At 32.2% G+C, this 14,063-nt stretch overlaps 1 pseudogene; it reads right to left on the bottom strand.

Annotated features, from left to right (window-relative positions):
* Nucleotides 1-11,597: 11,597 nt before the first annotated feature.
* LOC18439336 (uncharacterized) lies at nucleotides 11,598-12,494 on the bottom strand (annotated as a pseudogene).
* Between the last annotated feature and the right edge of the window lie 1,569 nt (nucleotides 12,495-14,063).

The following is a 14,063-nucleotide window of genomic DNA, read 5'->3' as shown; positions in this document are numbered from 1 at the left end:
AGGTTCTCCCCTAGATACGAGTCAATGTCACAAGACTTGATGTGACCACAATTCTATGGTGCATAGGAGTATCTCTCGCACATGCATACACTTCACTTTAAAATGTGGCTTTCTTGCTTTCTCGAACGATCTATTGATATGCATGCCATGTGATAGATCATGGATGAGACTTTAGCCCCCGTCTCTGTAGGCCATCATCACATACAAGGCTCACACAGTTCCTCGGCTCACTCATCCAGGCATAAGCTCTGACCTCATCAAGTAATAACCCATCAGAACCTTGCTTGATGTATTCTCTAAGCCTAGGTGACATGAGTTTTTTCCAATCGACTAGCGTAGATTGTCAAGTACAGTTCGGTATCAATAAACCATCGTTTGTTTAGTATGGTCCACGAGGGATCACACTTCCATTGAGTGCATGTTCCACTATATCAAATGTTTTTATTACACACTCATAAGGCCTTTAAAGGCCACATAACCCAACAAGTTCTTTAAGTAATGTGATGCTTCAAAACTTAAACCCATTGTGACCATCACAGCTCTTGGTCGACCGTGATGCCTTTACGGATCTAAGACTATGGTGAAGGGTATTTTTGTTAAAAAATACAAATAGTGGTGAAAATAGGTATGAGTGAAGTTTAAACAATTTAGAGTTTATTTCTAATAATTTTTTTTAAAAAAAGTATATTTTTTATAATTTCACCATTGTCTTTTGAAAAAATATGTAGTAAGACCTTTTGCTTTTGGTACAAGCAGGTCACAAATCAATATTGGCTATTGAATGTGAAATTGAGCGGCTGAAGGTGTGTAATCAACAAGGCACAAACTTTGTGGCATACCCCAAGCTATCAGAATTCACATCTAACGGATATGATTGTGTCCTCTTTGCACCAAAGAAATAGGCAATACCTTTTCTTCTACTTACCCAAAATAAAAATACCTTTCCTTTTTTCTTTTTTGAAGAAGAAAAAAACTTTGTAAGGATTCTAAGGTATCATTTTAGTGTAGGAAAAAGTTTATATAAGGGCGAGGCCCAAAAGGATCAAATCAAGGCGCACATCAAAAATTCACTTGAAGAGATTATTTTAATGCTTAAAAATCCTCAAATCGATAATCTCGACCTCAAGATGTATGAACATGAGAAAAGATAGATTTCAAGTATTACAAATAGTGCATCCTGTAATGCATTTTATAAACTTCAAGATGTATGGACATGAGAAAAGATCAATTTCTTGTTGTTATTTTCCAATGCACATATTTTGCCAAAGTCGACATCCAAAATTTTCAGAAAATGATTTTCCCTACAAGTGAAAGCAAAGTTTAAAAACCATTGGTCCAATAAAATAAATTAGCTCTGGACCATGCCGTCACGATAAAGTCGTGATTTCATGTACAAGGTCATGACAACATGACATTTAAAAAATAGAGAAATCTATCAAAATATACTTAATCTACTAACTATTGGTATTTTATCTATTTTTAACTATTTAAACTCATTATCTTGATGAACTTTTTGAAATTAATAAAATATTAAATAATTATGATATTTAGAAAATAGGAAAATTTATCAAAATACACTTAATCTATTAACTATTAATATTGCTTATTTTCCATTATTCGAACTCATGGGCTTTTTGAAATTAATAAATTAATAAAATATTAAATAATTCATCTCTGGGGAGCGTCCCCCTTATAAATAAATCGTTTGTCATGTGATAACGTAAATGTCATGCGTCATGCTTCAAAATTTAAAGAAAAACCCGTTTTACTGTTGACCTGTATTATTGACATTTTGTGAACGATGAAGTTTCTATAAGGCCTAGGCTTTACGAAAATCGAATAAAGCCTCATCTTAAATCCATGTCTGGAAAGCACTTTTGGCAACAAAAATCTCTATGATGTTCTAAAATCAATTTCCAGCACCAACAATAAAATTTGAAACTTAAAAAATTATATAGATCTTGCAGATATTTGAATACTTATTTTTAGGGAGAAATGGACGGTATGGTTAATTTGTTAAAATATAAACTATTTTTTAAATTTGAAATCTTAAGTTTTTTTGACAACCATAATGTTCAAGTCCAGATGATTCATGTAAAGGTTTTCCAATGCTTGAATTACAATTTTCGATGAGTTATTAAGTGAGGCTTTACTTATTTTGATAGGGCTGCAGCCTTATCAAACCATTTTCCTTATATAAATAATCAATCCATCCGTTATTTCTAAACATGTGAATATTTTATACAGAAGAAAAAGCACACCCATCATATAGGTATTGACAACATTTTGCAAATAATCACTCCATTGTAAATCCACTATTTCTAAAAATAACGAACATTTTATATAGAAGAAAAAGCAAATCCATCATATAGCTATTGATGAATTATTTGTTAAATTCCAAAAGTTACCCATTATTTTCCTATTTTTTAAAACTAAGAATTATTTTTTTCCTAATTCATATATGAGTTTTTTAAGGGAATACTGTTTTATTTTTAAGGAGAACTTATCAATGCAGTTTCTAGGCTTTGTAAAAATAAAATAAATACTCCCCTCAAATCGTTGTTCATAAATCACTTTGGATAGCAAAAATCTTTATAATTGCTCTAAAATAAATTTCCAACAATAACTATAAAATTTGAAGCTAAAAAAATGGTATAGATCTTGTAGATCCGTGAATACTTATTTTTAGGGCGAAATAGATGGGTAACTTTTGAGCTTTAAATCCTAATTTTTATCACAACTACAATAGTCAAGGCCGAGATGATCAATTTGAAGACTTTTTTATTCCAAAACTGCATTTTGGATGAGTTTGTGGTTGGGCTTTGCTTATTATAATAGGGGTGCATCCTTATTAAAACATTTCTGTCATCAAAATATATCTAATATATCAATTATTTAATATTTTATTTATTTAGTAAGATATATTTAAACTATCAACTATTTTAACTCACGATTGTTTCCCTTTTGCCAAGTTTTTAAAATTAAATAAATTAAATAAGTAAAATATTAAATAGTTCATGTCGTGCGCAGTGCTCAATACGTATTCCAAATTTTAATTACAAATTCTAACACAGAGCTGGAGAAAGATTAAAGGCCAAAACCTTTTTTTTCTTTTATTTGAATGGTGACATGGAGACATTCCTAATGACAAAATTGACTATTAATTAAAAATTGTCATGTTTTTTAAATGCGAAAGTGCACTATTATCCACGTCATCATAAATATATGCAAAAGATTTCCTCGGGAGGATTCTATCCATTTCCTAACTCGGGTAAAATACATACTTATTGGATCTCAAATTTCAGGGATTTAATTTTTATAACTCTTCGAATAATCTCGGCAAAAGCAAATCTGAAGTAAACTCTTTATATAGTGGAAAAACTTATGTATCAAGATTGAATAAAGACTGGCTAATTTTCGAAGGGCTAGACCTAAGTGTCACAGAACTTGAAATTCAAGGTTTTTCTTTTAAAAATAATCACCTAGTATCCCAAAATTTTAGATTAAAAAATTTCTTTTAAATAGGTATTTTGTGGGAGGGAAGAGATGCACAATATGCTCGCAGGAGCATAGTATTTATGCTTAAAAAATATTGTTTCCAAATCTCTGATCGTCCAATGGGCGGCCATGGGAAGTGTGGGATCCACCACTTCAACTCAGCCTCCATTTACAGATTGGACATCGATGACACTGAGGACCATAGAATTTTTATTGTACAAGTACACTTACCAAGTGCACTATGTTAACAAAAGAAGAAGAAGGACCATAGAATTTTTATTTAGAATTTTTATTGTACAAGTACACTTACCAAGAAGAAGAAGAAGAATCTTATGTAGTTCGAAGAAGAAGAAGGGGTTCCTAGCGATTCTTATGTAGTGTAGTAGAATCTTATGTAGTTCGAAGAAGAAGAAGGGGTTCCTAGTGATTCTTATGTAGTGTAGTAGAATCTTATGTAGTTCGAAGAAGAAGAAGGGGTTCCTAGTGATTCTTATGTAGTGTAGTTCCTCTAGTGATCTAGGGATTCTTGAAGAAGAATCTTATGTAGTTCGAAGAAGAAGAAGGGGTTCCTAGTGATTCTTATGTAGTGTAGTTCCTCTAGTGATCTAGTGATTCTTATGTAGTTCGAAGAAGAAGAAGGGGTTCCTAATTGTATCTAGTGATTCTTATGTAGTTCCTAAAATTTCAATTCGAATAATTGTATCTAGTGATTCTTATGTAGTTCCTAAAATTTCAATTCAAAAAAAAAATTACATTATACTCTCGAGGGAGCATAGCATAGTGTGTTACAATTTGTACAAAGCAAAGTAAGGCGCACCTCTAAACCCTACTAGAAGATGTGGTTTTGGGGCCATAAATTTTATGATGGCCTCAAAATTAATTTCTAATGAAATTTAAAGCTTAAAAAATGGTGCAGATCAAACACTTTGAGAATCTTAAAACTGAATAATCCACATAATATGTTATAAAATACGCTATTTTAGGATTTAAATATCTCAAATTTTTTATTTTTTATTTTTTATATTCATATATCTTGAGTTCATGATGATTAAATGGGAGGACCCTCCAAACAAGCTTTTCGGATGGGTTTTTGAGGTCTGTCTTTGTCACACCCCAAGAAATTACAATACAGATATTCTTGAGATGTGACAGTCCAAAACATATATACACCTCTTGATAGGACAAATTTACAGTGGCGAGGTCTTACAAAGTTACAAAAGAAAGCTAGCACAACAACAATATCTTCCAAGGTTGATCTTGACTAGCACTCAAAATGAATCTGCAATTATCTTGAAAAAATGTTTACCATAGTTTGATGAGTTTGGTTACTCAGTAAGTGAGTATCATAATCCTAAAAATAATCATGGTTGAAAGATATCAATATTTTAAAAAATGAGATCTATTAACAGAAATACATCAACGGTTTCACTTTCAATAAATGCATAATTAAGTATAATCCGAATAATTGAAATGCATATAACACTTTAACGGCATTGCATAATTCAAAGGATTTCACAAAATACCTGACTGGCGTCCCAAGTAAGTCACCTATATACCCCATCAGCGTCCTGATGGGTCTACTTAATCCCTATTGGCGTCCCAGATAGGTCCACTTAATCCCTGCAGGTCCACTTATACCTCACCGGTGTATCGGATGAGTCCACTTAATCCCTACCGACGTCCCAGATAGGTCCACTTTTACCTCACCGGCGAACCGGATGAGTCCACTTGCATACTTAAAGTATTTCTAAATCTCTTTAAACATTCGAAAGCAGCAATATCATGTACTCAACATATCACTGAAATCATTAACATGAATTTCACTGAAACCATTAACAATAGTCACTTTTAATAACATTTCAAAAATAACCAATCAAATATTTTGGGCTCAAATTTAGAAAGGTAGCAGTTTGTAAAGACATTCTAGCATAATTGCCAATTTAATATGTATAGAAAAACTCTTATAGAATTTCAAGAATATAGAATTATCACAATTTATGGGATATCAATTCACAAATAAACATTTCCCAACAATGCTATAATCAATTGCAAAAATATCAATTTTTTAAATAATAAGGCAGTCATTTGCACATGAATTTTACAATATCTAAATATTAAAAAACAGTAGAAAGAAATATCACAATTTTACTAAAAGCAGAAATATCACATTTATTTCTAATAATTTTACAGTATCTAAAATTTTCTAACAATAGAAAAAAAAAAAAAAATTTATTTCTAATAATTTACAGCATTCAAAATTTCCAACATAGATAAAATATCACAATTTTTATTAAAAAGGTTATGTTTCAAAATGATGAGTCGCGTGCGCATAAAATTTATCTTGCCTAAAATTCATGATAATAAACAGAAATAATTATTTTATTTCATTTTTAAAAAGAATTGATTATTTTCGAGATAATGAAATCACTTACACACAAAACTTATAAAATAAAGATCCTGGAAGGAAATATCACTATTTATTAAAAGCAGACTATTTTTTAGGAAGACGATGTCACTTACCTAAAATATTTGAGCAGGAGCTTCCGATAATAATTCGGCTAGAGAGAGAGAGATAAGAGGCCTTAGACCAGTACACAAGAAAAGTATTGTATTGTGCACATATACCCCTTTAATGGAGAAAGCAAAGGTTATTTGAAAAAAATTTGGTTTCCTTGTACCGGGAAAGAAGTTGCAAAAACCATAATAGGGGCTAGGGTTTTAAATGTTTAGAGAGAGAGAAAGACGAATAAAAAGAAAACACCTCAAGGTGTTGATTAAAGGAGTGTTGTTGTAAAACTTTAAGGTGGTGGACTTAAAGTCCACCCAAGTAAAATTGAACCCTCAAATATATTAACAATAATATTTTTTATTTATTGTTAATATAAAAGCAACAATATCCTAATGGTATATTAGTATTATTATTATTATTATTATCATTACTAATATATACTTATTATTTTATTTATTTATTTTTATTTTTTGTATTTATTTATGTTAACACCATTAATATTATTATTATTATTATATATATATATATATATATTTGAAAGTTTAGGATTGTTACAGTCTTACTTTTAGAGCATGTTTGATAACACAAAGTTAGGGGGAGGAAGAAGGAACTTCCCCATTACTACACGACTCCTGCGTTTGATGCATGGAACTTATACCGCAAAGTAGTTCCCCTAGAATTTCTTTACTCATTTTTTTTTGAGAAAAAAAGGTTCATCTAAAATAGAAACTTTGTCCTTTTCTTCCTCAAACCCTATTATGCCTTCCTCTTTATATTTATATTTATATTTACATTATATTATATTATTTATATAATATTTATATAATATTTATATTATATTATATAGTATATTTGATACAAATATATATTAAATATATTATATAATATAAATATATATTAAATATATTATATAATATATATAATATAATGGGTATAGCTTGTACAAGGCTTAGGCCCTAAACAATCAAAATAAAGCGCACCTTCAAATAGTATAAAAAAATGTTATCTTAATAATGAAAATCATTGGGATGACTTGAAAAATTATTTTCATCGCTAATAATAAAATTGAAAGTTTTAGAAAAAGCATAGATCAAACAGATCTATGAACATACTTACCCAAAAAGAATAGATCTATAAAAACTTTCAAATCTTGAAACAACCTCTTCTAGTGAATTTTTGAGGTGTGCCCTAATGTGATTGTTTCGGGTGTCACACATATAAACTTTTTCCTAACATAATATAATATATATTTTATTATATAATATATTTATTTTGTTAATCTATATTTGTATTATATATATATTGTAAATATCTATTGCATAAATAAAATATATTATATAAAAAATATATCATATAATAAAAGATATTATATATTATATAATAAAATATATATATTATATAAATATATAATGTAATATATAATATAGTGTATTTTATATTTATTTTATTAACATATCTTTCTATTATATATAATATTGTAAATTTCTATTACATAAATTTGTAAATATCAATTACATAAATAGATATTTACAATATTATATATAATACAACTTAAATATATTATAAACTATATTATATATTATATTTATATTTAAATTATTAATATATATTTGTATTAGTATATATATATATATATATATATATATATATATATATATATATATATATATATATATATGTGTGTGTGTGTGTATGTGTGTGTGTGATATTCCAACAGGTTGTCAAACACAGATACCTAGAACTTCTTTAATATTCTAGCATGTTATCAAACGCAGACACTCAGAACTTCCTTATAAGATCTTACTTCCCAACAAAAAAAAAGAACTTCCAATTTCTAGACCTTGGAATGTGCATACGAACTTCCTTACATAGATTTCTTTTATCCATACATAGTTAACGTAGGCATGATTTCTAGTGAATCCGTTCTCAATTCTTAAAAAAGTGGTACGATATATACTCTTGGGCCCTTGGCCTATGGCACTCCTTTTTGGGTATATTTGTTTCCTATCTTATCTGGAATTTTTTAAATCCATTTATTGGATTAACTATCCCATAGGGCTGGCCCATCTGAGCCAAAAACAAATGAAGGAAAATAAAAAGGAAAAAGGAAAAAAAAAGAAGAAAAGGGCCAGGCCGGGTTGGCATTGGCCTTAGCCCAGCCCTTGGACTACAGGGCTGGGCCGGCCGGCCCATTGCCAGCCCTACAAACTACACCTTCAAATAATTATTCTATCGAATATTGATATTTATTCAAAGAATAAGATTTTTTAAAAATAACCCATCCATTTATAATGGCTGCGGTTTGTGTAGAGCCTAGGCTAACAATCAAATTAGAGCCTACCTTTAAATAGTGTCGAGAAATGTGGTTTCACTATTGGAAATCTTTGTGATAGTCGTAAAATATATTTTCGTATTTATTTATCAAGTTCAAAGTTTCAAAAATAGTGTAGATCGGGATATGTATGAAAACTTAAAAATCTTGAAAATTGAAGGTCTAAAAATGCGTTACAAAATACACTATTTTCAAAACTTGAAATGTATTTTTTTTCTCATGTCCATGCATCTTGATGAACAATTCGAAGATATTTGAATAACAAAACAACCTCCTCTAGTGAACTTTTTGAGGTAGGCTCAAATTTGATTGATTAGAGCCTAGGCTTTATATAAACTTTTCCCATTTATAATAGCAAAAATGAAGTAGATTTTCAGATCATAAATTATTAATACCATTGCTAAACTTATGCCGGGATATGTTTTCATGTTGCAATTAACCTTGCATAACCACTGGTTGAATTTGAATTCTATTATGCAAATATCTCTTTACAAATATGTTGCAAAGGAAACAAATCTTTATAGCACCATTTTTAAGACTTGTTTGCAACAGAAAAAGATAAAAAAAAGAAAGAGCATATTTGAAACTAATACTACAAAATAACTTGCCTAAGCCATGGTTATTTGCTGAGCGATAGGAAAGAAATTTGAAAATTTATGAGCAATTCCCACTCGATTAAGCTTTCTTGAAGATAAAATATCATTTGCAATATTAAAATAAGTTTTGAGCATATGATGATTTGTTTATTGATGAAAGCATTATCTAAGGCTGCCATATGTACATGTCGTGTGATAGTACAAAGATGAAGCTTTGGCCCTCATCTCTATAGACCTATCATCACACACAAATGTCACACAGTCTCTTGGCTCTCTACCCAGGGCAACTCCGACTTCATCAAAGGATGACCCGGCTAACCCTCGACTGACCGAGCACGTAAAGTCTAGTATGAGTATTGACAAATAGCATTTACTTATCTCGGTCCAATACGACTATACTCCTACTGAGTTTATGTTCCACAATATCCAAATATTGATTACAAGCTTTTATAAGGCCTTTAATGGTCATAGAAACCCAACAAGAGGGTAATATAACAAAACTAGTTATTGGTTTTATAGTAAGCCCCACCATTAAAAAAAAAATTGTTGGCAAAGGAAAAGGTCAAATTCCTCAAAGGGTTCTGTTTGGGAAATGCAAGAGCAAAACGAGGCTAAAATGAAACTCAGGAATTTGAAAAATCAACATTCAATTATATTGAAGATGAGGTGTCGATAATGGAATATAATCTCATATACTATCAACGTTAGGTCCTTGATAGTGGAGCCACACATCATGTATATGCCCGTATATATCATGATTTGATGTATATAACCTATGTGAGGGTGGATTAGCAATGGTAAACAACCCAATGAGTAGAGTGATTGCAATGGGCTTGTTTCGCATAAAAATGTATGATGGGATGGTTCAGACACTTGAAAATGTGAGAGGTGTTGGATTTGAATAAGAGTTTGCTTTCACTTTCTTCTTTAGATAGGAAAGGCTATAAATTTACTACACAAGGTGAAGTGCTCGAAGTTTCAAAAGGTTCTCTAATTCTGATAAAGGGTGTCTACGAAAGAAACTTGTATAAATTGCTGAGGAGTACAATTATAAGAGAAAAGCTAAATTTGGTTGTAAAAGAATAAGATGCTCGACAAGGGGTATAAAGTTTGGCAGTAGAAATTATTGATGGTACAAAGCAAGTACTTGGTAATGTTAAAAAAGGTGCAGAAAATGAGGCTTTGGGACTTTCATAAGAGGATATGATTCTGGAAATGCCTCATGAATTTATTTCAAACCAATGCTCAAAATTTGGTGATTGAAGGGCCAATGTGATTAGAGCATTATATACAACTCTAATGTTAATTTTCATCATGGCCATAGTTTGTGCAAAATTTGTTATTGCACTTGTTTGTTGGCTTCTTGATTGGCTTGTGTTTAGCCTAAGACAAAAATATTTGAATAGAGTGAAATAGGTATTTCAAAATTTGAGAAATAAGAGCAACTATTGCCAAGACTATAAATATAAAGAAGGTTTTATGGGAACAACTTATGCAAAGGGTCACTAGAGTAAGAGACTAAACACTAGTTGTGCTTGTAGGTGTGCAGGATATATTTCACCTAAAGCATGTTAGGAGGTGGCATACCTTAAGAATTCAATGATGAGGGTTAAAGAAGGTAGAATTTGCATAAGAAGAACAAGCATGAAGGAATATAAGCAAGGTATGTTCATAGAGGTTATTTGGCTAGGGTGCTTGCAGCGTTGGCTAAGTTTTTTAAGTTCAATAATAAAAAAAATAACCAAATGTGGTTTGACAAGGCAAGGGTGTGAATTTACATCAAATGTAGAGATTATTGGGAAGGTGATGCAAATTACCCCCATTTCATATTCTCCATTTTATTAGGGGTATTTTTGTCATATGAAAATGAGCTTTTATAGATGTCCATAAAAGTGCATTGTAGAGCGAAAATATAAGAGAGTGAAGAGAAGTTTTGGAGATTGGGGGTTTTGTACAAACCGTATAATTGGCGTGCCTTTATATTGAGCTGGATTTCATTAGCATTTCTTTACAACAAAGGAGTTGGTCGACAATGACAAAGAAAGGATATGATGTAATCCCTACCAAACCAAAAACTTGTAATTTTTGCCCATTGATGGTGAATTCATTTTTGCCAATTGCCTATAGATATAGCTCGGTTTGGGTGAACCACATATATTTGTGCCTGATGGCGATCGAATTACAGTTTGTAGTGTATGGCTGTGCGCTTTATTTTTTATTTTTTCTTCTATTGATTTCATCTTTTTCTTTTTCCCAAATTTATTACACCATATACCATTCTTGGGTATTTGGATTTCTTAAAATCAATTTACCAGTAATAAATGAACATGTTTCGAGGTATTGGATTTGTTATATTGTGGGGTTCAACGCAACAATGGGTAATCGGAAAAGTTTTGGTTCCCAACAATTTTTAATCCCATAATTTATTGAAATTTCCAAATATATAGAACCTCTCCCTTTTATTTTGGAATACATATTATAGTCCAATCAAAATTTAAGGGTGTGCATCTTATTTCTACAGTATAAGGAGGGCGCCTTGGAAAAACCTCACCCTTAAATTATGGAGCTAAAATTGAAACAGCAAGAATTACAGGCATATTCAATTTGCACAGGCTACATTTGGTGCACTTTTAGGTGAACCTCCTTGGAATCATACACAAATCTACCATCCCTTCTTATCTTTCCAACACAGTTTTTTGGCAGCCCTTTCCCAGTTTGCACAAAACTCCAGTTTTACTCGAGCTTTTTTTGGCACCTCTTCCTCTTCCTCTTGCTCCAAGCCAACACATCCTACCTTCTCCCCATACTTCTTCAACAAACCCACATAAAATAACACTGCAAAAACAGTCACCCAAGCCAAAAAAAACTAAATTGCAGGTTTACTAAGGATTTATCCCTACTTAGTTCTTCATGGCCCCTACACCTAACAAGAGCCCACCCTTCTTCAAGCCTTACGCTACAGCCCTTTGAGTTCAAGCTAGGGATCCACAGCGTAAACCCTATGTCTATGGACCACACACCTTTGAAAACAAGGCTAAATGACCTGACAAAGGTCACCAAGAAGCTCTCAGGGTAAGGGATAGACAACAAAGTAGTCACTACTGTCACAAAAAGGACCAGCTGCAAGAGCCAGTGGTACTTCCATGCGATCAGATGAGTGGAAGTGCAATAAGAGCAATTCTTGGGCAAAGGCTAGAGCAATAACAGCTCTATGAACCCCTTGTGAACCTGGATCTTAGGCCACAAAAGAGTAGAGAAACAGGAAGAAGGCCATGGATGCATGCTAGAAGTTCTGGAGATGGTATCGACCAGTCCGGTTCTAGAGTTGGGTACGCCCCTGGTGCAAGAAAATCGCCGTGGACATAAACATCATTGACATGGACATCAACAGGTAGAGCTCGGCGTGCCTGACCAAGGGGAAGGGGAACCAAGGCCAAGAGTGGTAAGAGCTTGGGTTCGACGCGTGGAGCTTGATGTGGTCGAAGAGGTGCCATAGACCTAGGAGAAAGTATACGGATCCTGAAACAACATGGCCCACCAGACTACCCAGAGCACCCATACTTGTCAAACTCTCAAAATTTTCGAGCTAGAGCTTTTGCAAGGGCCTGGATGACTAGCAAAAAAACTACTTAAAAGACTTGATTTCTTGAAAAAAGATGACTACCTCAATGGGTACAAACTACAAACTTATTTTTGACAAGTTTTAAAGGGCGTGTTTGATAACAAGGATACCCCAGTCCAGAATTTGATGGGGAGCTCAGGAGAGCCTGTTAACATGAAGGGTTGGGGAAGATTTGAAAGAGTTGTGCTGCAAAGAGCTCAATGAAGCTTATTGAGATGGAGGTAGAGGGGAGAATCCTATATTCTAATAGAGTTAGTTCCCTATGGCAAGCCACAAGGGAATTTTCAAGGATTTGGAAGCCATATGAATATTGTGGAGGATTTGGCTTGAGCTATAAGTTGCTTTTACCATTGACTTAAACTTGGATTCAATGAGGTTTCAAAACGTGGTGGGAGTTGCATTTTTCAGAAAGGGCCACTTTGTATTATAACTAACCAGTAGAAGTGACTAAATTGCCCTTGTAGTATGAAAACCCTAATAACATGGAACCACAGTACAATAATTTGTATTTTGCATCCTGAGGCATTGCATGTCGCATATTTGGTCGATTGATATAAAAACTTTGTTTGATTTCTTCTAAGGAATAGGGATTCGGGTTGTTGATTAGACTGGTATTTATGTAATAAGATGGTATACAATGAGGCCATTTACTTTTGGTACAAGGAGGTCACATTTACTTATAATCATCTAATATGGAATATGATAACTTGGGTGTGCCACAAAGTTTGAGAAAGTGTCTTTTGAACTTTGAGCTCGGTAAATGAAATAAACGCAAACCCCAATTTCACATCTAATGGTCAAGATTAATTGTGACCACCTTGTACCAAAGGTACATGGTCTCATTGTATAATTTCCCACTTGTGTAACATGGTGTTTGTGATTTGTTGGTTTTTAGGGCATGTTGATGTGTTAAAGATAAGATACTCATATTTGATGGCTAAAAAATTTAGCACATTTTGTTGACCTTTTATTACTGAAATCTAGCATGAAAGTATTTATATAAACATAAAATAGACTCAAGGCTTAGGTGATCAGGGTGATGGGCACCACAACACCCAAAAAAATAAAGTATTTAAAGGGTGCGGTTTGTATAGAACCAAGGTTCTAAACAATCAAATTAGAGCCCACCTTCAAATGGTGTCAAGAAATATGTTTTAATACTCGAAATCTTTGACTAGCCTTAAAATATATTTTCAACTTTGAATTATAAAATTTAAAGCTTCAAAAATAGCGTAGATCGAGCTGATCTATGAAAACTTGAATAACTTAAAAATTGACGGTCAAAAAATGTGTTACAAGATGCACTATTTCCAAACCTTGAAATCTAATTTTTTCTCAAGTCCATGTATCTTTATGCTGAGATGATAAATTTGAGAATATTTAGGCATCAAAACAACCTCTTGACGTGGAATTTTTGAGGTAGCCTCTAATTTGATTATTTAGAGCCTAGGCTCTATATAAACTTTTTTTATGCACCGATGTATCATGTCTAAATGATCAATTTTA

The sequence above is a fragment of the Amborella trichopoda genome, chromosome 4 (assembly GCF_054954075.1).
Source record: "Amborella trichopoda isolate Santa Cruz 75 chromosome 4, AtrichopodaSantaCruz75HAP2 v2.0, whole genome shotgun sequence".
Classification (NCBI taxonomy): domain Eukaryota; kingdom Viridiplantae; phylum Streptophyta; class Magnoliopsida; order Amborellales; family Amborellaceae; genus Amborella; species Amborella trichopoda.
Note: the sequence above shows the minus strand (reverse complement) of the source record. Positions and strands in the feature narration are given on the sequence as shown.